At 32.0% G+C, this 14,530-nt stretch overlaps 1 protein-coding gene across 1 annotated transcript in view; it reads left to right on the top strand.

Annotated features, from left to right (window-relative positions):
• The first annotated feature begins 599 nt into the window (after positions 1–599).
• Positions 600–14,530, top strand: part of LOC116417026 — a 59,532-nt gene continuing 45,601 nt past the window's right edge. The window contains exon 1 of the mRNA XM_031928059.2: positions 600–1,134. The gene's annotated coding sequence lies outside the window, so the exon portion shown is untranslated. The remainder of the gene's footprint in view (positions 1,135–14,530) is intronic.

Raw genomic sequence — 14,530 nt, 5'->3', positions numbered from 1 at the left:
TTGATTTCAATCGATTTCTATTTACTTTTTTCAGCAGGGAGGCCCGTTACACGCTAAAAAGAACAGAGAACAGGAACAGTTACAGGAACAGATATTAAACGATAACATGGGTTTGTATATCAATTTATATGAGGATCCTTGAACAGGAACAGATAGAAGGAACAGCGCGCTGTTATATATGTATATATGCTCTAAGATTTGTTCTACTTCTTCATATTTGTTCCTTCCTTTTCTGTAGAAGACCTTTTATGTTGCACCATGAAAACCAGGAGCATAAACACAATGCTATATAGCTTTTTTCCACACTTTCATACAGTGTTCCGGAATTTTAAACGGCAGAAACGGTGACGGAAATTTTTTTATATATAGAAATAATACAACTTTCATAAAAACAAATAGAACTAAAGCATAAATTATTTAAAATGCTCATTCTATCATTTGCACAATATTATATTATAAAATGCACATAATAATATTATAAAACAGTGTATATAAAAAACAAAAATTATAGTTCTTTTCTCAATTGTGCATTAATGCGTATATTTTACACATATATCGCTACTTGCATACACAACAATTAAGAGTGCAATATATTATCCTAAGGCAGCTTTATTGCAGTGACTTAATAGATTTTAATTATTTTTATTTATGAATATTACTTTTATAATCTATTTCTATTGCAATTAAAACATGTAAACAAGAGTCATAACTACATTTGACTCATGCACTATTGACAGCAACGCCGCCTGCCTGTACAAAATTGTATACTATAAATCTAGTGACTTTCCTATCTAGTTCGTGCTCCTGCACTCATTCTGGTCCCTAGTCTTCATGTGTTACATGTCCATTGTCCTCGTGACGTTTTGCTGTGCCTTACGATGTTGTTTATACGATTTCACGACGGAATTTATGATCGTATCTTTGGATAAAAACGTGCAAGAACGTGCGAGACATTTTGTATCAAAAACGTGCAAGGACGTGCGAGAAATTAACACAGAGTACGCACGATGTTGTTGATACGATTTCACGACGGAATTTATGATCTTATCCACGAGTCTAAACTAAATAAAAGAAAAAATAAAGCCAAATATAAAAATGGCATTCTTTATCCCTGCAGTATAATTATGCAAAGTGGTAAGTATGTTTTTTCATTAATTTTTTATTTAATGATTATTATCATATTATGTTCATAATTTATTTTTTGTTTGTCTAATTTATATATTCTTCTAGGAGTTTTAATTCGTAGATACTTATAAACTTTAAGTAGATATTTATGTTCTTTTTTTTATTTTGGCCGCTGAATTTAATTAACTACGCAGGTTTTCGCACCTGCATATCTGCGATATTGTTTCGAGCCATTAATATTAGGTTATTTTGGAACGATCATTAAACCTCGGCTCTATGCCTTCATTAAGGATGCATAGCTTGCACTTATTACCTTAAAAACTGTTTAATAAGTGAATTGCCATTATTTTAGTCAGCGGTTCATTCTTAGAAAAAATGTTTTACGCGTACCTATGATCAGGAACAACTTTGTCTATGTACACCTCATTATGAGTTCAAAACTATATATGTATACCGAATTTTGAGGACGCATATTTAAAGGGTTGTAGCGATGCTGCTCTCAAAGTTTAATTTAATTATTCTTCTAGAAGTTTTAATTTGTAGATACTGATAATCTTTAAGTAGACATTTATGTTCTTTTATTTTTATTTCCGCCGCTGAATTTAATTAACTACGCAGGTTTTCGCACCTGCATATCTTCGATATTGTTTTAAGCCATTTATATTAGGTTATTTTGGAACGATTATTAAACCCAAGATCTATGCCTTCATTAAGGATGCATGGCCTGCACTTATTACCGTAAAAGCTGTTTAATAATTAAATTGTTATTATTTTAGTCAGCGATTAATTCTTAGAAAAACTGTTTCACGCGTACCTAATTTTAGGAACATTTTCGTCTATGTACACCTCATTATAAGTTTAATACTATATATGTATACCGAATTTTGAGGACGCTTAGATTCACTACGCATGATTTCGCTCCTGCATATCTACAGCATTGTTTCTAGCCATTACTCTAAAGTTATTTTGATGCGATTATTTAACTCAAGTTCTATGCTAACATTAAGGTTGTATATCTTGCACTAATCAACCTAGCAGCTTTTTAGTAAGTAAAGTGATTAAAGTCTAATTTATATATTCTTCTAGGAGTTTTAATTCGTAGATACTTATAAACTTTAAGTAGATATTTATGTTCTTTTTTTTATTTTGGCCGCTGAATTTAATTAACTACGCAGATTTTCGCACCTGCATATCTGCGATATTGTTTCGAGCCATTAATATTAGGTTATTTTGGAACGATCATTAAACCTCGGCTCTATGCCTTCATTAAGGATGCATAGCTTTCACTAATCGACCTAGCAGCTCTTTAGTAAATTAATTGCCATCATTTCAGTCAGTGGTTTCGTCTCAGTTTAACGTTTCTACGCGCACCTAAGATCAGGAACATCTTTGTCTATGTACACCTCATTATAAGTTCCAAACTATATATGTATACCGAATTTTGGGGACGCATATTTAAAGGGTTGTAGCGATGCTGCTCTCAAAGTATAATTTAATTATTCTTCTAGGAGTTTTAATTTGTAGATACTGATAAACTTTAAGTAGATATTTATGTTCTTTTTTTTATTTTCGCCACTGAATTTAATTAACTACGCAGGTTTTCGCACCTGCATATCTGCGATATTGTTTCAAGCCATTAATATTAGGTTATTTTTAAACGATTACTAAACCGTAGATCTATGCCTTGATTAAGGATGCATAGCTTTCACTAATCAACCTAGCAGCTCTTTAGTAAATTAATTGCCATCATTTCAGTCAGTGGTTTCGTCTCAGTTTAACGTTTCTACGCGCACCTAAGATCAGGAACATCTTTGTCTATGTACACCTCATTATGAGTTCAAAACTATATATGTATACCGAATTTTGGGGACGCATATTTAAAGGGTTGTAGCGATGCTTCTCTCAAAGTTGAATTCATTTAATTTTCTAGATGTTTTAATTTGTAGATACTGATAAACTTTAAGTAGATATTTATGTTCTTTTTTTATTTTCGCCGCTGAATTTAATTAACTACGCAGGTTTTGCACCTGCATATCTGCGATATTGTTTCAAGCCATTAATATTAGGTTATTTTTAAACGATCATTAAACCTCGGCTCTATGCCTTCATTAAGGATGCATAGCTTTCACTAATCGACCTAGCAGCTCTTTAGTAAATTAATTGCCATCATTTCAGTCAGTGGTTTCGTCTCAGTTTAACGTTTCTACGCGCACCTAAGATCAGGAACATCTTTGTCTATGTACACCTCATTATAAGTTCCAAACTATATATGTATACCGAATTTTGGGGACGCATATTTAAAGGGTTGTAGCGATGCTGCTCTCAAAGTATAATTTAATTATTCTTCTAGGAGTTTTAATTTGTAGATACTGATAAACTTTAAGTAGATATTTATGTTCTTTTTTTTATTTTCGCCACTGAATTTAATTAACTACGCAGGTTTTCGCACCTGCATATCTGCGATATTGTTTCAAGCCATTAATATTAGGTTATTTTTAAACGATTACTAAACCGTAGATCTATGCCTTGATTAAGGATGCATAGCTTTCACTAATCAACCTAGCAGCTCTTTAGTAAATTAATTGCCATCATTTCAGTCAGTGGTTTCGTCTCAGTTTAACGTTTCTACGCGCACCTAAGATCAGGAACATCTTTGTCTATGTACACCTCATTATAAGTTCCAAACTATATATGTATACCGAATTTTGGGGACGCATATTTAAAGGGTTGTAGCGATGCTGCTCTCAAAGTATAATTTAATTATTCTTCTAGGAGTTTTAATTTGTAGATACTGATAAACTTTAAGTAGACATTTATGTTCTTTTATTTTTATTTCCGCCGCTGAATTTAATTAACTACGCAGGTTTTCGCACCTGCATATCTACGAGATTGTTTCTAGCCATTACTCTAAAGTTATTTGGACACGATTAGTTAACTCAAGTTCTATGCTCAAATTAAGTTTGTATAGCTTGCACTAATCAACCTAGCAGCTTTTTAGTAAGTTAATTGCTATCATTTCAGTCAGTGGTTTCGTCTCAGTTTAACGTTTCTACGCGCACCTAAGATCAGGAACATCTTTGTCTATGTACACCTGATTATGAGTTCAAAACTATATATGTATACCGAATTTTGGGGACGCTTAGTTACAGGGTTGTGGCGATACTTTTCTGTAGTTTAATTCATTTATTTTTCTAGGTCTTTAATATAGTTGGTACTATTTATGCTCAACTAGATGTTTATGTCTTTATTATGATTATTTTTACTGCTGAATTTGATTCACTACGCATGATTTCGCACCTGCATATCTACGAGATTGTTTCTAGCCATTACTCTAAAGTTATTTGGACACAATTAGTTAACTCAAGTTCTATGCTCACATTATGGTTGTATAGCTTTCACTGATCAACCTAGCAGCTCTTTAGTAAATTAATTGCCATCATTTCAGTCAGTGGTTTTGTCTCAGTTTAACGTTTCAACGCGCATCTAAGATCAGGAACATCTTTGTCTATGTACACCTCATTATGAGTTCAAAACTATATATGTATACCGAATTTTGGGGACGCATATTTAAAGGGTTGTAGCGATGCTTCTCTCAAAGTTGAATTCATTTAATTTTCTAGATGTTTTAATTTGTAGATACTGATAAACTTTAAGTAGATATTTATGTTCTTTTTTTATTTTCGCCGCTGAATTTAATTAACTACGCAGGTTTTGCACCTGCATATCTGCGATATTGTTTCAAGCCATTAATATTAGGTTATTTTTAAACGATTACTAAACCATAGATCTATGCCTTGATTAAGGATGCATAGCTTTCACTAATCGACCTAGCAGCTCTTTAGTAAATTAATTGCCATCATTTCAGTCAGTGGTTTCGTCTCAGTTTAACGTTTCTACGCGCACCTAAGATCAGGAACATCTTTGTCTATGTACACCTCATTATAAGTTCCAAACTATATATGTATACCGAATTTTGGGGACGCATATTTAAAGGGTTGTAGCGATGCTGCTCTCAAATTATAATTTAATTATTCTTCTAGGAGTTTTAATTTGTAGATACTGATAAACTTTAAGTAGATATTTATGTTCTTTTTTTTATTTTCGCCACTGAATTTAATTAACTACGCAGGTTTTCGCACCTGCATATCTGCGATATTGTTTCAAGCCATTAATATTAGGTTATTTTTAAACGATTACTAAACCGTAGATCTATGCCTTGATTAAGGATGCATAGCTTTCACTAATCAACCTAGCAGCTCTTTAGTAAATTAATTGCCATCATTTCAGTCAGTGGTTTTGTCTCAGTTTAACGTTTCAACGCGCACCTAAGATCAGGAACATCTTTGTCTATGTACACCTAATTATGAGTTCAAAACTATATATGTATACTGAATTTTGGGGTCGCTTAGTTACAGGGTTGTGGCGATACGTTTCTGTAGTTTAATTCATTTATTTTTCTAGGTCTTTAATATAGTTGGTACTATTTATGCTCAACTAGATTTTTATGTCTTTATTATGATTATTTTTACTGCTGAATTTGATTCACTACGCATGATTTCGCACCTGCATATCTACGAGATTGTTTCTAGCCATTACTCTAAAGTTATTTGGACACGATTTGTTAACTCAAGTTCTATGCTCTCATTAAGGTTGTATAGCTTGCACTAATCAACCTAGCAGCTTTTTAGTAAGTTAATTGCTATCATTTCAGTCAGTGGTTTCGTCTCAGTTTAACGTTTCTACGCGCACCTAAGATCAGGAACATCTTTGTCTATGTACACCTCATTATAAGTTCAAAACTATATATGTATACCAAATTTTGGGGACGCATATTTAAAGGGTTGTAGCGATGCTGCTCTCAAAGTATAATTTAATTATTCTTCTAGGAGTTTTAATTTGTAGATACTGATAAACTTTAAGTAGATATTATGTTCTTTTCTTTACTTTCGCTGCTGGATTTAATTAATTACGCAGGTTTTCGCATTTGCATATCTACGATTTAGTTTCCAGTCATTAATATTAGGTTATTTTGGAACGATTATTGAACCCAAGATCTATGCCTTCATTAAGGTTGTATAGCTTGCACTTATCAACTTAGCAGCTTTTTAGTAAGTAAATTCCTGTCATTTTAGTCAGTTGTTTCGTTTCAGTTTAACGTTTCTACGCGCACCTAAGATCAGGAACATCTTTGTCTATGTACACCTGATTATGAGTTCAAAACTATATATGTATACTGAATTTTGGGGTCGCTTAGTTACAGGGTTGTGGCGATACTTTTCTGTAGTTTAATTCATTTATTTTTCTAGGTCTTTAATATAGTTGGTACTATTTATGCTCAACTAGATTTTTATGTCTTTATTATGATTATTTTTACTGCTGAATTTGATTCACTACGCATGATTTCGCACCTGCATATCTACGAGATTGTTTCTAGCCATTACTCTAAAGTTATTTGGACACGATTAGTTAACTCAAGTTCTATGCTCACATTAAGGTTGTATAGCTTGCACTAATCAACCTAGCAGCTTTTTAGTAAGTTAATTGCTTTCATTTCAGTCAGTGGTTTCGTCTCAGTTTAACGTTTCTACGCGCACCTAAGATCAGGAACATCTTTGTCTATGTACACCTCATTATAAGTTCCAAACTATATATGTATACCGAATTTTGGGGGCGCATATGTAAAGGGTTGTAGCGATGCTGCTCTCAAAGTATAATTTAATTATTCTTCTAGGAGTTTTAATTTGTAGATACTGATAAACTTTAAGTAGATATTTATGTTCTTTTTTTTATTTTCGCCGCTGAATTTAATTAACTACGCAGGTTTTCGCACCTGCATATCTGCGATATTGTTTCAAGCCATTAATATTAGGTTATTTTTAAACGATTATTAAACCGTAGATCTATGTCTTCATTAAGGATGCATAGCTTGCACTTATTACCTTAAAAACTGTTTAATAAGTGAATTGTAATCATTTTAGTCAGCGGTTCATTCTTAGAACAATGTTTCACGCGTAAGTAAGATCAGGAACATCTTTGTCTATGTACACCTAATTATGAGTTCAAAACTATATATGTATACCGAATTTTGGGGACGCATATTTAAAGGGTTGTAGCGATGCTTCTCTCAAAGTTGAATTCATTTAATTTTCTAGAAGTTTTAATTTGTAGATACTAATAAACTTTAAGTAGATATTCATATGCTTTTTTTTATTTTCGCTGCTAGATATAATTAACTACACAGGTTTTTGCACCTGCATATGTACGATATTGTTTCCAGCCATTAATATTAGGTTAATTTAGAACGATTATTAAACCCAAGATCTATGCCTTCATTAAGGATGCATAGCTTGCACTTATAACCGTAAAAGCTGTTTAATAAGTAAATTGTTATTATTTAAGTCAGCGGTTTATTCTCAGAAAAACTTTTTCGCGCGTACCTAATTTTCGGAACATTTTCGTCTATGTACACCTCATTATAAGTTCCAAACTATATATGTATACCGAATTTTGGGGACGCTTAGTTACAGGGTTGTGGCGATACTTTTCTGTAGTTTAATTCATTTATTTTTCTAGGTCTTTAATATAGTTGGTACTATTTATGCTTAACTAGATTTTAATGTCTTTATTATGATTATTTTTACTGCTGAATTTGATTCACTACGCATGATTTCGCACCTGCATATCTACGAGATTGTTTCTAGCCATTACTCTAAAGTTATTTGGACACGGTTTGTTAACTCAAGTTCTATGCTCACATTAAGGTTGTATAGCTTGCACTAATCAACCTAGCAGCTTTTTAGTAAGTTAATTGCTATCATTTCAGTCAGTGGTTTCGTCTCAGTTTAACGTTTCTACGCGCACCTAAGATCAGGAACATCTTTGTCTATGTACACCTCATTATAAGTTCAAAACTATATATGTATACCAAATTTTGGGGACGCATATTTAAAGGGTTGTAGCGATGCTGCTCTCAAAGTATAATTTAATTATTCTTCTAGGAGTTTTAATTTGTAGATACTGATAAACTTTAAGTAGATATTATGTTCTTTTCTTTACTTTCGCTGCTGGATTTAATTAATTACGCAGGTTTTCGCATTTGCATATCTACGATTTAGTTTCCAGTCATTAATATTAGGTTATTTTGGAACGATTATTGAACCCAAGATCTATGCCTTCATTAAGGTTGTATAGCTTGCACTTATCAACTTAGCAGCTTTTTAGTAAGTAAATTTTTGTCATTTTAGTCAGTTGTTTCGTCTCAGTTTAACGTTTCTACGCGCACCTAAGATCAGGAACATCTTTGTCTATGTACACCTAATTATGAGTTCAAAACTATATATGTATACTGAATTTTGGGGTCGCTTAGTTACAGGGTTGTGGCGATACGTTTCTGTAGTTTAATTCATTTATTTTTCTAGGTCTTTAATATAGTTGGTACTATTTATGCTCAACTAGATTTTTATGTCTTTATTATGATTATTTTTACTGCTGAATTTGATTCACTACGCATGATTTCGCACCTGCATATCTACGAGATTGTTTCTAGCCATTACTCTAAAGTTATTTGGACACGATTTGTTAACTCAAGTTCTATGCTCTCATTAAGGTTGTATAGCTTGCACTAATCAACCTAGCAGCTTTTTAGTAAGTTAATTGCTATCATTTCTGTCAGTGGTTTCGTCTCAGTTTAACGTTTCTACGCGCACCTAAGATCAGGAACATCTTTGTCTATGTACACCTCATTATAAGTTCAAAACTATATATGTATACCAAATTTTGGGGACGCATATGTAAAGGGTTGTAGCGATGCTGCTCTCAAAGTATAATTTAATTATTCTTCTAGGAGTTTTAATTTGTAGATACTGATAAACTTTAAGTAGATATTATGTTCTTTTCTTTACTTTCGCTGCTGGATTTAATTAATTACGCAGGTTTTCGCATTTGCATATCTACGATTTAGTTTCCAGTCATTAATATTAGGTTATTTTGGAACGATTATTGAACCCAAGATCTATGCCTTCATTAAGGTTGTATAGCTTGCACTTATCAACTTAGCAGCTTTTTAGTAAGTAAATTCCTGTCATTTTAGTCAGTTGTTTCGTCTCAGTTTAACGTTTCTACGCGCACCTAAGATCAGGAACATCTTTGTCTATGTACACCTGATTATGAGTTCAAAACTATATATGTATACTGAATTTTGGGGTCGCTTAGTTACAGGGTTGTGGCGATACTTTTCTGTAGTTTAATTCATTTATTTTTCTAGGTCTTTAATATAGTTGGTACTATTTATGCTCAACTAGATTTTTATGTCTTTATTATGATTATTTTTACTGCTGAATTTGATTCACTACGCATGATTTCGCACCTGCATATCTACGAGATTGTTTCTAGCCATTACTCTAAAGTTATTTGGACACGATTAGTTAACTCAAGTTCTATGCTCACATTAAGGTTGTATAGCTTGCACTAATCAACCTAGCAGCTTTTTAGTAAGTTAATTGCTATCATTTCAGTCAGTGGTTTCGTCTCAGTTTAACGTTTCTACGCGCACCTAAGATCAGGAACATCTTTGTCTATGTACACCTCATTATAAGTTCCAAACTATATATGTATACCGAATTTTGGGGACGCATATGTAAAGGGTTGTAGCGATGCTGCTCTCAAAGTATAATTTAATTATTCTTCTAGGAGTTTTAATTTGTAGATACTGATAAACTTTAAGTAGATATTTATGTTCTTTTTTTATTTTCGCCGCTGAATTTAATTAACTACGCAGGTTTTCGCACCTGCATATCTGCGATATTGTTTCAAGCCATTAATATTAGGTTATTTTTAAACGATTATTAAACCGTAGATCTATGTCTTCATTAAGGATGCATAGCTTGCACTTATTACCTTAAAAACTGTTTAATAAGTGAATTGTAATCATTTTAGTCAGCGGTTCATTCTTAGAACAATGTTTCACGCGTAAGTAAGATCAGGAACATCTTTGTCTATGTACACCTAATTATGAGTTCAAAACTATATATGTATACCGAATTTTGGGGACGCATATTTAAAGGGTTGTAGCGATGCTTCTCTCAAAGTTGAATTCATTTAATTTTCTAGAAGTTTTAATTTGTAGATACTAATAAACTTTAAGTAGATATTCATATGCTTTTTTTTATTTTCGCTGCTAGATATAATTAACTACACAGGTTTTTGCACCTGCATATGTACGATATTGTTTCCAGCCATTAATATTAGGTTAATTTAGAACGATTATTAAACCCAAGATCTATGCCTTCATTAAGGATGCATAGCTTGCACTTATAACCGTAAAAGCTGTTTAATAAGTAAATTGTTATTATTTAAGTCAGCGGTTTATTCTCAGAAAACTTTTTCACGCGTACCTAATTTTCGGAACATTTTCGTCTATGTACACCTCATTATAAGTTCCAAACTATATATGTATACCGAATTTTGGGGACGCATATGTAAAGGGTTGTAGCGATGCTGCTCTCAAAGTATAATTTAATTATTCTTCTAGGAGTTTTAATTTGTAGATACTGATAAACTTTAAGTAGATATTTATGTTCTTTTTTTTATTTTCGCCGCTGAATTTAATTAACTACGCAGGTTTTCGCACCTGCATATTTACGATATTGTTTCCAGCCATTAATATTAGTTTATTTTGGAACGATTATTAAACCCAAGATCTATGCCTTCATTAAGGATGCATAGCTTGCACTTATTACCTTAAAAGCTGTTTAATAAGTAAATTGTTATTATTTTAGTCAGCGGTTTATTCTTAAAAAAACTGTTCCACGCGTACTTAAGATCAGGAACATTTTCGTCTATGTACACCTCATTATAAGTTCAATACTATATATGTATACCGAATTTTAAGGACGTATATTTAAAGGGTTGTAGCAATGCTTCTCTCAAAGTTTAATTTATTTAATCTTCTACATTGAAAAAAGATTTGTGGAGTAGTGCCCCCAAAGTCGTACGGCAGCTCCACAACTGCCATCGAGAAGCTGCTTGTCGAAATTCAAGGAGCAGCCACTCAAAACATATCGAGGAACAGTTCCTCTCAATTGTCGGGGAACAGATTCTCGGCTCAATAATTACGAAACGTCGCGAATCAGCCGTTTTTAAAATTAGAAAACTTTAAATGTTCAATGCAAATTTTAGTAATTATTATATATTATTAATTATAAAGAAGTATAAAATTTATGAAATGACATGTTTGTTAATAAACAATTTTTATAAATAAATTAATCATTGCAAAATTTTGGTCCGAGAATATTTTTTTTATACTGAATGGCACATTCTAAACAAAATTATCGCATTAATTTTTTTCATATATTGTTTACTTTTTAAGATATACGCGTTGGAAAATGAAAAAAAGGCAATTTTAGGCCTTTCTTGGGCGCTTATTACTTTGACAAAATTGAATATTGTTTAAATGTAAAAGGCATAAAATGTTTGTCTCAAGTTAGTAGATATACTTTAAAATTAAATGTCAGATTAACATTTTATGCCTTTTACATTTAAACAATATTCAATTTGGCCGAAGTAATAAGCGATTAAAAAAGGCCTAAAAATGACTTTTGTTTTATTTTCAAACGCGTATATCTTGAAAAGTAAACAATATCTGAAATAATTAATGCGATTACTTTGTTTTTAGAATAAGCCATTAAATATAATAAAAATATTCTCGGACTGAAATTTTGCACTTAATAATTTATTTATAAAAATTGTTTAATAACAATTATGCATATGCATAAGTGCATTTCGTATATTTCCTCTAATATATATTAGAGGAAATGAACGAAATGCACTTCCTTTTGGCCCCGCTTTCAAGCCATCTCCTACCATAACCCCAAAATCTAACCTAATCTGACCCTTTCGCGCAGATCGCCGTCCGCAGAGTATCTACTACCCAAATTATCGAGGTCCTGCTACACAATATACCTTGAGTAGCAGCTCTCCTTTATCGAGGGGCAGCTCCTCGATGATCGAGTAACAGCAACTCAAACACTAAATGTAGCAGCTCCTAAGGAAGCTGCTGCACGAATCTTTTTTCAGTGTAGGAGTTTTAATTTGTAGATACTGATAAACTTTGAGTAGACATTTATGTTCTTTTTTTTCCGCTGCTAGATTCAATTAATTACGCAGGTTTTTGCACCTGCATATCTACGATATTGATTCTAGCCTTTACTGTGAAAGTTTAATTTATTTATTCTTGTAGAAGTTTTAAATGGTGGATACCATTCATGTTTAATTAGATTTTCATGTTCTTAATTTCGTTATTTCTTCTGCTGGATTTGATTGACAACGCAAATTTACGCACCTGAATATCTACGATATGGTTTCCAGCCATTAATATTACGTTATTTTGGAACGATTATGAAACCCAAGATCTATGCCTTTATTAAGGATGCATAGCTTTCACTTATTACCTTAAATAAGCTGTTTAATAAGTAAATTGTTATTATTTTAGTCAGCGGTTCATTCTTAGAAAAACTATTTCACGCGTACCTAATTTTAGGAACATTTTTGTCTATGTACACCTCATTATAAGTTTAAAGCTATATATGTATACCGAATTTTGAGGACGCTTAGTTACAGGGTTGTGGCGATACTTCTCTCAAAGTTTAATTCATTTATTTTTCTAGGTATTTTTAATAGTTGGTACTATTTATGCTTAACTAGATTTTTATGTCCTTATTTTGATTATTTTTGCTGCTGAATTTGATACACTACGCATGATTTCGCTCCAAGCATATCTACGACATTGTTTCTAGCCATTACTCTAAAGTTATTTCGATACGATTATTTAACTCAAGTTCTATTATGGTTGTATAGCTTGCACTTATCAACCTAGCAGCTTTTTAGTAATTAAATTGCTATCAATTCAGTCAGTGGTTTTGTCTCAGTTGAACGTTTTTATGCGTACCTAAGATCAGGAACATCTTTGTCTATGTACACCTCATTATGAGTTCAAAACTATATATGTATACCGGATTTTGGGGACGCATATTTAATGGGTTGTAGTGATGCTTCTCTCAAAGTTTAATTCATTTAATCTTCTAGGAGTTTCAATTTGTAGATATTGATAAACTTTAAGTAGATATTTATGTTCTTAATTTGATTATTGTCTCAGCTGGATTTGATTGACAACGCAAATTTACGCACCTGTATATCTACGATATTGATTCCAGCCATTAATATTAGGTTATTTTGGAACGATTATCAAACCCAAGATCTATGCTTACATTAAGGATGTATAGCTTGCATTTATTATCTTAAAAGCTGCTTAATAAGTAAATTGCTATTATTTCAGTCACAGATTTATCTTTATTCAAACGTTTCTACTTGTACCTAAGTTTAGGAACATTTTCGTCAATTAGAGTTTAAAACTATATATGTATACCGTATTTTAACGACGCTCAGTTGAAGGGATGTGGCGATGTTTTTCTCAAAGTTTAATTCATTTAATCTATCAGGAGTTTTAAATTTTGGATACCATTTCAGACGCTAAGTTCGAGAGTTGTGCTGATGCCTTTATCAAAGTGTATAAAAATATATTTAGTACGAAAATCAAATGAGATTTTCCTTGTTGTTTATTTTAGCTGATAATCTTAATCAATGTTTTTAGTTTTCTCATGTTTTTAAACTTTTTTGAGCAGTCAATTGAGCGAAGTTCTACGAATATAATTAACACTATACATCATGCACCAATTAGCTCAAAATTTTTTTATATTTTAGTTTTTTATCAAAAGTCTAACGCTCTTGTCTGAGTTGAACATATAAACTTGTTTTCAATCTCAGGATCTATTTTGCTTGATTCTAAGCACGTTACCTTTGGAGTATACTGAATATTTAGGACGCTAAGTCAGAGGGTTGTGGCTATATGCCTTTTTCATATTTTAATTGGGAGTTTCTAGATCAAGAACTATACGATGCATTAGAGATTTTTGTACTTGACGCTTAGTTTCTTAATTTGTAACTTAACAAAATGTTTATTTTTTAAGCTTATATAATATTTGTAGTAGTTGTACGCCGTCATGTACCTCAAATTGGGTGTATAATTCTTATTACGTCCTCAAACTGCTGATTAGATACATAAAACTTTGAGGACCGTCCTCAAAATTTGCTAAAGTCCTCAAACTTTAGCATACACAATTGAATTTGTCTCCAAATATGTACTATTATATATAAAACTTTGGGGCCGGTCCCCATATTTAGGCTTAGATGTATAAAAGTTTGGGGACCGGCCCCAAAGTTAGCAAATGTACTCAAACTTTGGTGTATATCAAGATTCATGGTCTCAAACTTCGACATTAATACATATATAAATATATATATATATATATATATATATATATATATATATATATATATATATATATATATA

The sequence above is a fragment of the Nasonia vitripennis genome (assembly GCF_009193385.2).
Source record: "Nasonia vitripennis strain AsymCx chromosome 4 unlocalized genomic scaffold, Nvit_psr_1.1 chr4_random0003, whole genome shotgun sequence".
In the NCBI taxonomy this organism is placed as follows: Eukaryota; Metazoa; Arthropoda; class Insecta; order Hymenoptera; family Pteromalidae; genus Nasonia; species Nasonia vitripennis.
Note: the sequence above shows the minus strand (reverse complement) of the source record. Positions and strands in the feature narration are given on the sequence as shown.